Genomic DNA, 9117 nt, shown 5'->3' on the forward strand with positions numbered 1-9117 from the left:
TTACAAGTACTAGAAGCAATATTTGAATAATGATTCACTATGTGATTGCATGATTGTAAAAGCATATGCCCTAATAGGCAATGCTAAGGAAGGGAAATGCTTGCGCACACTAGTGTGAACATGTTATACACCACACACACATGATGTACATGTCATATGAGTGGTTAAAAAATAGTTAAAGAAAAACTAATCTACATGTTATAGTAGGTGCACACGAAGATAAGAAAAGAGTTCATTTATCAGACGCGCTTTTGTTCTTGCAAACCAATCAAATTGCTTCATGCTTGGGACAACATCTCAAGATGACTCTTATGAAGAAATTTTCGTTAATAGCCCTTTCTAGACAAGTTAATGAATAATACCATGCCACATCATCACATGCCGATGAGATTCTTTATGAGATGCTCTACAAATGTGCATTGTATTATGAACTTGTTCTTGCTAAATTTTTTGAAAAATTAATGAGTTTGATTAAGAGCCACGTGGAAGGTGCCTTAATAGTCTCTCTACATCAGCATCATCATCATCACTAGCCTAAACAAAAGACATTTAGGCAAAGGTTAAGGCCTCCACGTGTTATTAAGAAATTCCCAAATTAATTTAGCTTCTTGGTTGGTGTTTTTTTCTATTCTTTGTCAATTTTCAAAAGACAAAGAGAGTGCATTATCAGATCATGCCAATTCAGCAGCAGTAGCAGTTAGTTGTGGCAGAAAATTTACAAGCAAAGAAGCGAGAGAAGGGGAAGGGGGGAGTGAAACTGCTCTGAACGTTTGAGCTTCTTCGGATGCTTTTTCTACAAGCAAGAAGATCAAACGTCTTCTAGCCTCCGAGAAGAAGTAGATACTGAGCAAATGGAGGGAGCAAGAAGATGATGACGATGTCTTATGGCTATGAATATGGCACGGTAATCCAGCTTCCCCTCTCATTTTCTGGAAAAGAATAAAAAATGACGATGTCAAGTTAGCGGAATCTTGAAAGTTTTATGCAATTTGTAGGAGGAGGAGAGAAGGAAAGATACTGAGTACACGGTAATCGAATTTCTTCCGTCATCTCTAGAAGCAGATCATGATGATGTTGTGATTATAGCACAGTTGTCTGGCAAAGTATAGTTCCAGATTTGAGCTTTTCAGATACGATTGACAGATGATGTAATTTAGAGAACAGCGAAACGAAAACGACCAAATTTTGTCTTCGACAGATTATTGGCAATCTTCCTTTTGCTATTGTTAATCAATCTGTGAAGTTCTTGCAATCCATCAAGGCCATGATTAACGGAAGGACTTTTGAAACTCTACCTGAAAGCCAAGCCTGAATCTGCTATTCTTGACAAAGGAAGGCCTGTGACCTGTGATCTCATCTTTCCAAGCTATCAAACATTTCCATCTCTATTCGATGAAAACTTTGTCTTTTTGTTTTTAAAGTTCCTGTTCGTTCTGAATATCTTGCTGCTCACAGAGAGACTCTTTGGGAATTGGGAGGTGCAGGTCCCGCTTTCTTGCCTTCCAAATGCAGCAAGCTCGCTCACAACATACTTGTTTATTCCTATGTTTTCTCCTCTTTAAGCAATGTTAAATTCTGAACAATTTTAAACCTTGTTGTATCTTCTTTTTCCCCTCCTAAAAGCTTGCACTTGAAATCTTTATTATTTACAAGAAAAAGTTGCATCTTCTTTTTGGAACTAATTTCCCCTCCGAAAGCTTGCACTCGGATTCTTTAAAACAAAAGCAATTGCATGCTCAAGGCCTATCTCCTCATGGCAATGTTTGAGAGGGGTTCTAAGGTACTCTGTTCACTATGTATCATTAACAGAGGCTGTCTATTAACACTTGAATAATCTTTCAGGTGCCTTTCTTGCTTGATGTCATAACAGAGGCTGCTTTGCACAAGTGGTTCCTTCAAATTGGGGGAATTAGCCTGAGGCTTTTATGATTCCTCCCAGTTTGCAAGCTTCAAGCAGTGGATCACTAATAACAATATCAAGCACTCAAGCGGCACCTCCATGTCAGAAGTTTTACAAATACGTAATTAGGGGCGACTCTGATCAGAAAATATTGTGCACTTATCAAGAGGACTCTTGGAAAGCATTTTTGAAAGCTTTCTTATTTGCTGGACGTTATTTTGTTTGAAGTGCAAATCATTCTTTTGAAATCAGTATCACTGCTGCATAATTGAATCTTGATTTTCTAGATTGGCAGTTTACTGGTTTCAAGTTTCACCCAGCTCCAGTTCCATGTCCAGTAATTATGTATTTTATGCCAATGAATTTTCAAATTTTCACATAACCTTGAAGCTATGAATTGGTTTAAAGTAAGAAAAGGATTGGCCAAATTGAGGCAGCAAGTGAAACACGCTCTTGTGGCCATGGCAGTTTGATGGCAGTGATGGTGCTGCATCAAGGTTGGGCTTCCTATAAATCTTCTGCAGCTGTTTTGTCACTCAGGTCATTCATATCAGGAACTTCCTGGTTGGGATTGAAGACGGAGGTCGAGAGGCCAACAAATGCCCTTCCTAAAGCACCAATTATCGGTCCAGTAAGGGAAGGACATAATGCAGAGTTGTTCTCCTTGAGCCCTCATGTGAGTGAGCCTGATCCAGAATTGTCACATCCGCACTATGGTGGGGTTTTGAACTCATTGAAGGAGAAGAGTGTCCAGTGGAATGCTGAACCTCTGACTTCACCCATTCAAGCACAGGCCAAAGGTCCAGCAAATACAGTCTTGTCCCATACTTCATTGGCTCCGCCATTACAAGGAAGGGTCCAACATTTGAATTTCTCAGTGCATGGGGGAGAGGCCAATAATGTCAGTGATGAACAGTCCATGCTTGAAAGTCCTGTTGGGCTACTAAATTTAAATAACAAAACCAGCATAGTTCCAGAACATCTCTATGACCCTGAGAGTAATCAGAAGAATATTAAAGCTGACACAAAAACATCTTCACCTTCAGGAGAAACGTACTCTATAAAGGGAGAGGAGGCAGAGAAAGCTACAAGTGCAGCACAAAAAAGTAATACAGTTTATTCATCAAAAGACAAGGTCAGTATAGTAGGAGATAGCAGCCTCACGGGTAAGGAGGTGGATGTTAAGAACAGTGGTTTGACACAGGAAATCACAACTGCTAATTCGACAGATGCAGTTGGAGAGACTCATAAGACAGTTGGGATAATTGAGGAGTTGGATAAATCCACCATGACAGGTCTCAATGCTAATGCCACTTTTAACTGCATGCAGCAGATAAGGCCATCGAAATTGCTATGCCCACCCTCTACAATGAAGGTTGGATAGATTTCCGCAAACTCAAATCTCTTTGCAGTGTGATACAGATTTCTGCGTAAGTAATTAGGGTAGCTACTGCTTTATGATGTCCTGCATTATAAAACATAATACTTGAAGGTGGAAAAATACTGGCAGGAATCAAATTGGCCACTGTCCGAGCTGGAGTTTGAACTTGCTGCGGCCAAACATGCTATTGCACAATACCCACTTGCCATCAGATCATCAGAGTTTGATCAGTTATATGCACCTATTTATCACAATGTTACTGAATTCAAAAAGTAAGGTGCACCTTTCTGCTAGACTTTGCATGTGTTGAACAATTGAACTGATTTTTAAAACCTCCAGTATCACGTACACGACATGCTCGTATGTTGATCAATAATGTATCTAGGATACAGGCCATTCATCAATAACTGTTAATTGCTCATGAAAAAAGTAACTAAGACGTCTGGAAGAAAATAAATTGGTAGGCTTTCCTGATAAAGCATGACCATGATAACTTCTTCCAGGTAGTAGATATAAGAGGGATGAAAATAATGCAATTGCTCGTGCAGGAGCTATGAACAGTTTGTTGTGGATGACCACCAGAAGGCCAATGCTTTTTTCTTGCCTTATTCTGTTGCAGCCATGGTGACAAAGCTCTATGTGCCTAACTCACATAGCATGAAACCTTTGGCGACTTTCATTAAGGACTAGTAGAGCTTATTGCTGCCAACTATCCATTCTGGAACAGAACCAAAGGTGGAGACCATTTTTTTGTTTCTTGTCATGATTGCGTAAGTTAATACTTGTGAATCTTATCTAGAGTTTACCATCTTTGATCTCAAATCATTACGTTGTCATGTATCAAGAGTTCTGTAGACAGACATTTCTAAAATTTTGAGCTCACCGTGTGATCCATGATCTATTAGTGTCTATCAGTATATGTGCTAAGGTTCTGTTAGCTACGTACTGTTTGGTGAGTAGGATACCTACAGCTGTTAGATGTCAAGATACTGCACTAGGCTGCCGGATTTTGTTTGTGGCACAGGACATGAGATTTTGTTTGTCAGTCACTCAGTTGCATCACAGTTATGTTTTGCATGTGAGCTGTGGATTAAGTCACCATACACACAATTCCTTAAGCCTGCTTTTAGTACACGTGTAAACTGCAGGACAAAACACCTAGTTGTTAAGAAGACAAGCTCCAATTTCTCGCTTGTCCTCTTTTTCTTTTGACGATTTTGATGTTTGTCTTAATATATGAGAGTGCTAAAGAAAGAAAATACAAATGTCAGGGAGTAGGTATGTAGATCTTGAAATGCCATTCAATAAAATGTGTTTGCATGTATCCCATCTTCTGTGGATGTGACAATATTTAACTAACAATCTCTCTTGTCTTAGTATGGGGACATGAATTTGAGCCCAGTTATGCCTGGGTACTTCAGAAGATCACACCAAAATCCAGGTTGTAGTCACTTGAGTTGAGAATGGCTGAATGAGTCGTATAGACAGCTTATTTTCAGTCCCTGGTTCAGACGCAATGGTACTAATTCCCAGACTAAGTCAATAAAACTGTTAAAAACATAGAAATTACATTGTTTCCTCTCTCCTCGGAAATCCATAAAATGCAGTAAGCAGAACAACTGCAGTGAAGTGCTATGAGCTGACAAGCCAATATCATAGTGAGACTCTGATTGCGTCTTATTGTAATAGCTTCGGTCGGGCTTTAGTTTCTTTTAATTTTGGACTGTAAAGCAAGTTAAATTTATATATCAGCTGGAAACAGATTGCGTGAGGGAACAGGTTGCTCTCTTGTTTTTAATGGTTTCAGAGAGACACAGCAAGACAGACACAAGGTCTTGAGGGAGAGAGGGAGGGAATTGGCTAAGTTCTTCTTGGGGTGCATACAGGGCCCTGCAACTGCACGAGATCACCCAGCGCTGCGAGAGAATGCCATAAAGGTGGTGTGCAATGCAGACACAACAGAAGAGTTCATGATTGGCAGAGACGGATCCCTCCCAGAGTTCTACATGCACTCCAAGAAGCTGCCTTCTGATGCTGGGCGTGGACCTGGTCGCAAAGAAAGACAACGCACATTGGCATTTTTTGCAGGCCAAATGCACGGCCGGGTCCGGGCACAGTTGTTACAATACTGGGAGTTCCCAAAGGGTGGGCCTGAGATGCAAATTTTTGGTGTGCTTCCCAAGAGGCAGACACGCCGTCGGTCATATGTGCAACGCATGAAGGCCAGTAAATACTGCGTATGTGCTATGGGCTATGAAGTGAATAGCCCTCGCATTGTGGAAGCTATCCACAATGATTGTGTGCCGGTCATCATTGCTGATGGTTTTGTGTTACCCTTCTCTGATGTGCTTGATTGGTCTTCCTTTTCCATCACCATTCTGGAGGTCGACATTCCATCCCTTAAGAGCATTCTCGAGTCCGTCCCTGAGAGTCGCTACCGCACCATGCAAAGCCACCTCCGCCATGTACGCCGCCATTTTTTATGGCATCAACCACCTCGTCGTTTTGACACCTTCCACATGATCCTTCATTCGGTTTGGGCCAGTCGTCTACGTCAGCTCCCTGTTTGAGGTTCAATCCATAGGGCCCTTTTTAAGGTCTAGCCTTCCTTAATTAGTCCTGCTTCCTTCTAGATTTTTAGAGTTAGCAGAATATGAGGCATATCCTGCTTCCTTCCTGTAGATCTTTAAAGTTAGCTGGACTTGAGGTATATAACTCACTGTACCATACGGCACAGGTGAGAAGACAGCCACCACCAAACAATGCAGGGTGTACATTTAGCATCACATATCGGTTTCATTAAGCCTGAGACATACCAGATTTCCATCATTGGTTTTTATCTTTACAGAGAAAATCAGGCAAAGATTGGGATCAGGAAGAGAACTAATGAATACAAGCAGCAAGGTGTAAAATTTGTATGCCCAAAGCAATCATCCTATTTCAAATTATGAGCTAGCCTTAGACTCCTAATACTCCAGGCTTTCACAAGAATTTATATACTAGAGCCCAATTCAAGATGGACTTGAACAATACTTATCTCAGGGCATGTGGTTGCATGCCATAATCATAATGCTGGAAGAGCAGTGTGGATGGGTTTGGCTTCAGTTACGTGATTTCAGCAGCACCTTCCAAATTTAGCCATGATCTCAGTTTCTGACCTTGTTGGTAGAGCTGTTCTGCAACCTGCACCATGAGATAGTTGTACGCTTGTAAAGTCGGTTGAGTTTCACAGCCACCTTATATCTACAACTGCCAGATCGAATGTTCCTTGTATGCATCACCTCATACAAAAACTGATATTTTAGTAGATGTAGTGAGGGGGAAGCTCATTATCACAATGTGGCATGAATACGGAAGCACAGTATCTGCTAAAGAATGAGAAACACTTGAATCAAATTATATCAACAATGACCTCAAAGAAAAGGAAGAAAATAGCATGAACATGAAAGCTCAGTGTCTCAGACACACTTAAATTATATCAACTATGACCTCAGAGAAAAGAAAGGCCAAGTTGGAATGAGTACAACTTATTTTGATAAATTTGCCAGCTATACACGAACAAAGATACTCTCACAAACAATGCTTTGTTTCAGGGTAAAGGTGTCTGTTTTGTGGCACCTAAGAAAAATATGTTGTAATAGTAAATTATCTTGTTTTCTTTTAAAATGCGAAAAGAGGGAGTCTACATGTTGCTCTACAAAATGAGTATGTGCAATTTTGCTAGTAGCATCATATTAATGTCCCAACACGATCAATTGGGACTCTTTTATACCCTTAAGTCTTTGAGATGCTAGTCTATGTCATACACCCATAGTTTCCAAAATATGAGAGATGAAATGAATCCATCTTACAATATTAAATAGAAATTGAAAGAAAAACTAAAGAAAAATCTTTTAGATGTATGGAATAGACTCGTTCAACGAGATAATTGCATAGGATAGGCGTGGGGACTCTGTTTTCCACTCCGCCCATCAATCTCCTAACATGTGAGATAATACGCACATAAATGGAAAAGAAACACTCTTCATTTAAAGGATCAAAACAACATAATCGTAGAGAACCATGAAAGTCATTATAATACTTGAGCTAGCATTTTGTAATAGCCCTATTGCTATTTCCATTCAAAATAGCAAAATGGCCGGGCTAAAGCTACAAATAGAAGGAATCATGCTGTTGTTGTTGTCTTCTTCTTAACGTGGATCTTATCAATGAGTTTATGTTTCTCAAAGCAAAATAGAATCCCTTTGCAGATGCACCTAACTTGGCGGAGAAAGAAACTTCTCATCCCAAGAATAATCCTTGAGAAACACACGCTCCAAAGATATAGGTGCTAGTCTTGAGGGGTGTTTGTGTTGGCAATTCTTGGTGGATATCCCGATTTGCACAAAAATGAGCAAGCTCATGTAAAGAAACTAATTCCTTGCCCTTATTTGATCATAAGGACTTCAGTTTCTGGCCCGAGAGTGGTTCTCCTCAAAGAGTAACCAATCGGCGAAGTTGGAGAAAGCCTCTGACTTTAGCTTCAAAAAATAAGCACATCATCCTGCTATAATCATCCACAATCAGCATGAAATACAAGCTCCCTTTAAGGGACTCCATTTGCATTGGTCCACAAAGATCGGTAGAAATAAGCTCCAAGGGTGCTGAAGACTGCCTTGAAGCCTTGTTGGGAATGGCTTCCCATGGATGCAAGATACACATGGTTGCTGGCTCACCACAATATCCGGCAAACCTCGAACAACCTGTCCCCTAGACGCCTTCCAAAGGTAAGCATAGTTGAGGTGGTGAAACCAAGTATGCCATACGGACTGTGTCGACCGAGGAATGCCAATGCATTTAGAGGAACTAAAGAAAGCTCTTACGATCACACTGATTCTACAAGCCCTAGATTGAAACATAACATTCCACGTGCACATTGATGTATCAAAGTTTTCCGTGGGAGCTATTTTGTGCCAACTTGGTGAACATAATCACGATTATCTTGTGAGCTTTGCTAGTAGACAACTCACGGATACGGAGATGAATTACTCCACAATGGAGAGGGAAGGCCTAACTATGGTATTTGCTATGAAAAGTTGTGTCATTATCTTTTAGCTACATACTTTACCTTCTTCGTTGACCATCAAGCTTTGTTTTATTTAGTAAACAAACCTTGCACTATAGGATGCATAGCTAGATGGTTACTTCTGCTTCTAGTGTTTGACTTCTCCATGGTTGTATTCAAGAGTAAGCAGTACTACATGGCAAACCATATGTCTAGTGAGAGAGACCTATTGAGGATCAATCTAACACCGTATTATTGGGCAGATGACAGTCCAAATCCTAAAGCATGGATTGCCTGAGAGACATGTAGAGAAGGCTAGGCTAAGCGCCTTATCCTCAAGGTTCAGCCCTATCAGTTGATACTGACTAACTCTATAGACTAGGACAAGACGGATTATTAGGAAGATGCGCGTGTGAGCATGAGATGCATGATGTACTTGTTGAAGCGCATGGTGCAATTGCTGGGGGACACTTCAGCGGAGGCACTACATCACACAAGGTGCTGCAATGTCAGTTGTGGTGGCCCACTGTATTTCACGATGCAGCTAAGTTCGTGAAGCATTGCGACAAGTATCAGACAACCAAAGTCCCCATCCATAAGGACAAGATGGACTTGACCCCGGTAATAGCATGACAACCCTTTGAAAAGTGGGAAATCAACATCATTGGACCAATTAGACCCACAACGCAATACTCACGAGGTGAAGTACATAATTGTGGCAATGGGTTATCTCACGAAATGGGCTGAAGCTCGGGCAACTAGGAAGAATGATGCTAGGACTATGGCTAAGTT

The 9117-nt window shown here is 40.7% G+C and overlaps 1 pseudogene across 1 annotated transcript; it reads left to right on the forward strand.

The window, feature by feature from the left end:
• Positions 1-696: 696 nt before the first annotated feature.
• LOC148022073 (uncharacterized) lies at positions 697-6953 on the forward strand (annotated as a pseudogene). Its single transcript, XR_015694454.1, has 6 exons — positions 697-904; positions 996-1028; positions 1843-3275; positions 3411-3553; positions 3830-4051; positions 5168-6953. The product of XR_015694454.1 is annotated as an uncharacterized LOC148022073 (transcript).
• The last annotated feature ends 2164 nt before the right edge of the window (positions 6954-9117 follow it).

This window comes from Lygodium microphyllum, chromosome 17 (genome assembly GCF_053477565.2).
Source record: "Lygodium microphyllum isolate KBCC chromosome 17, Lygodium_microphyllum_v1.1.10, whole genome shotgun sequence".
In the NCBI taxonomy this organism is placed as follows: Eukaryota; Viridiplantae; Streptophyta; class Polypodiopsida; order Schizaeales; family Lygodiaceae; genus Lygodium; species Lygodium microphyllum.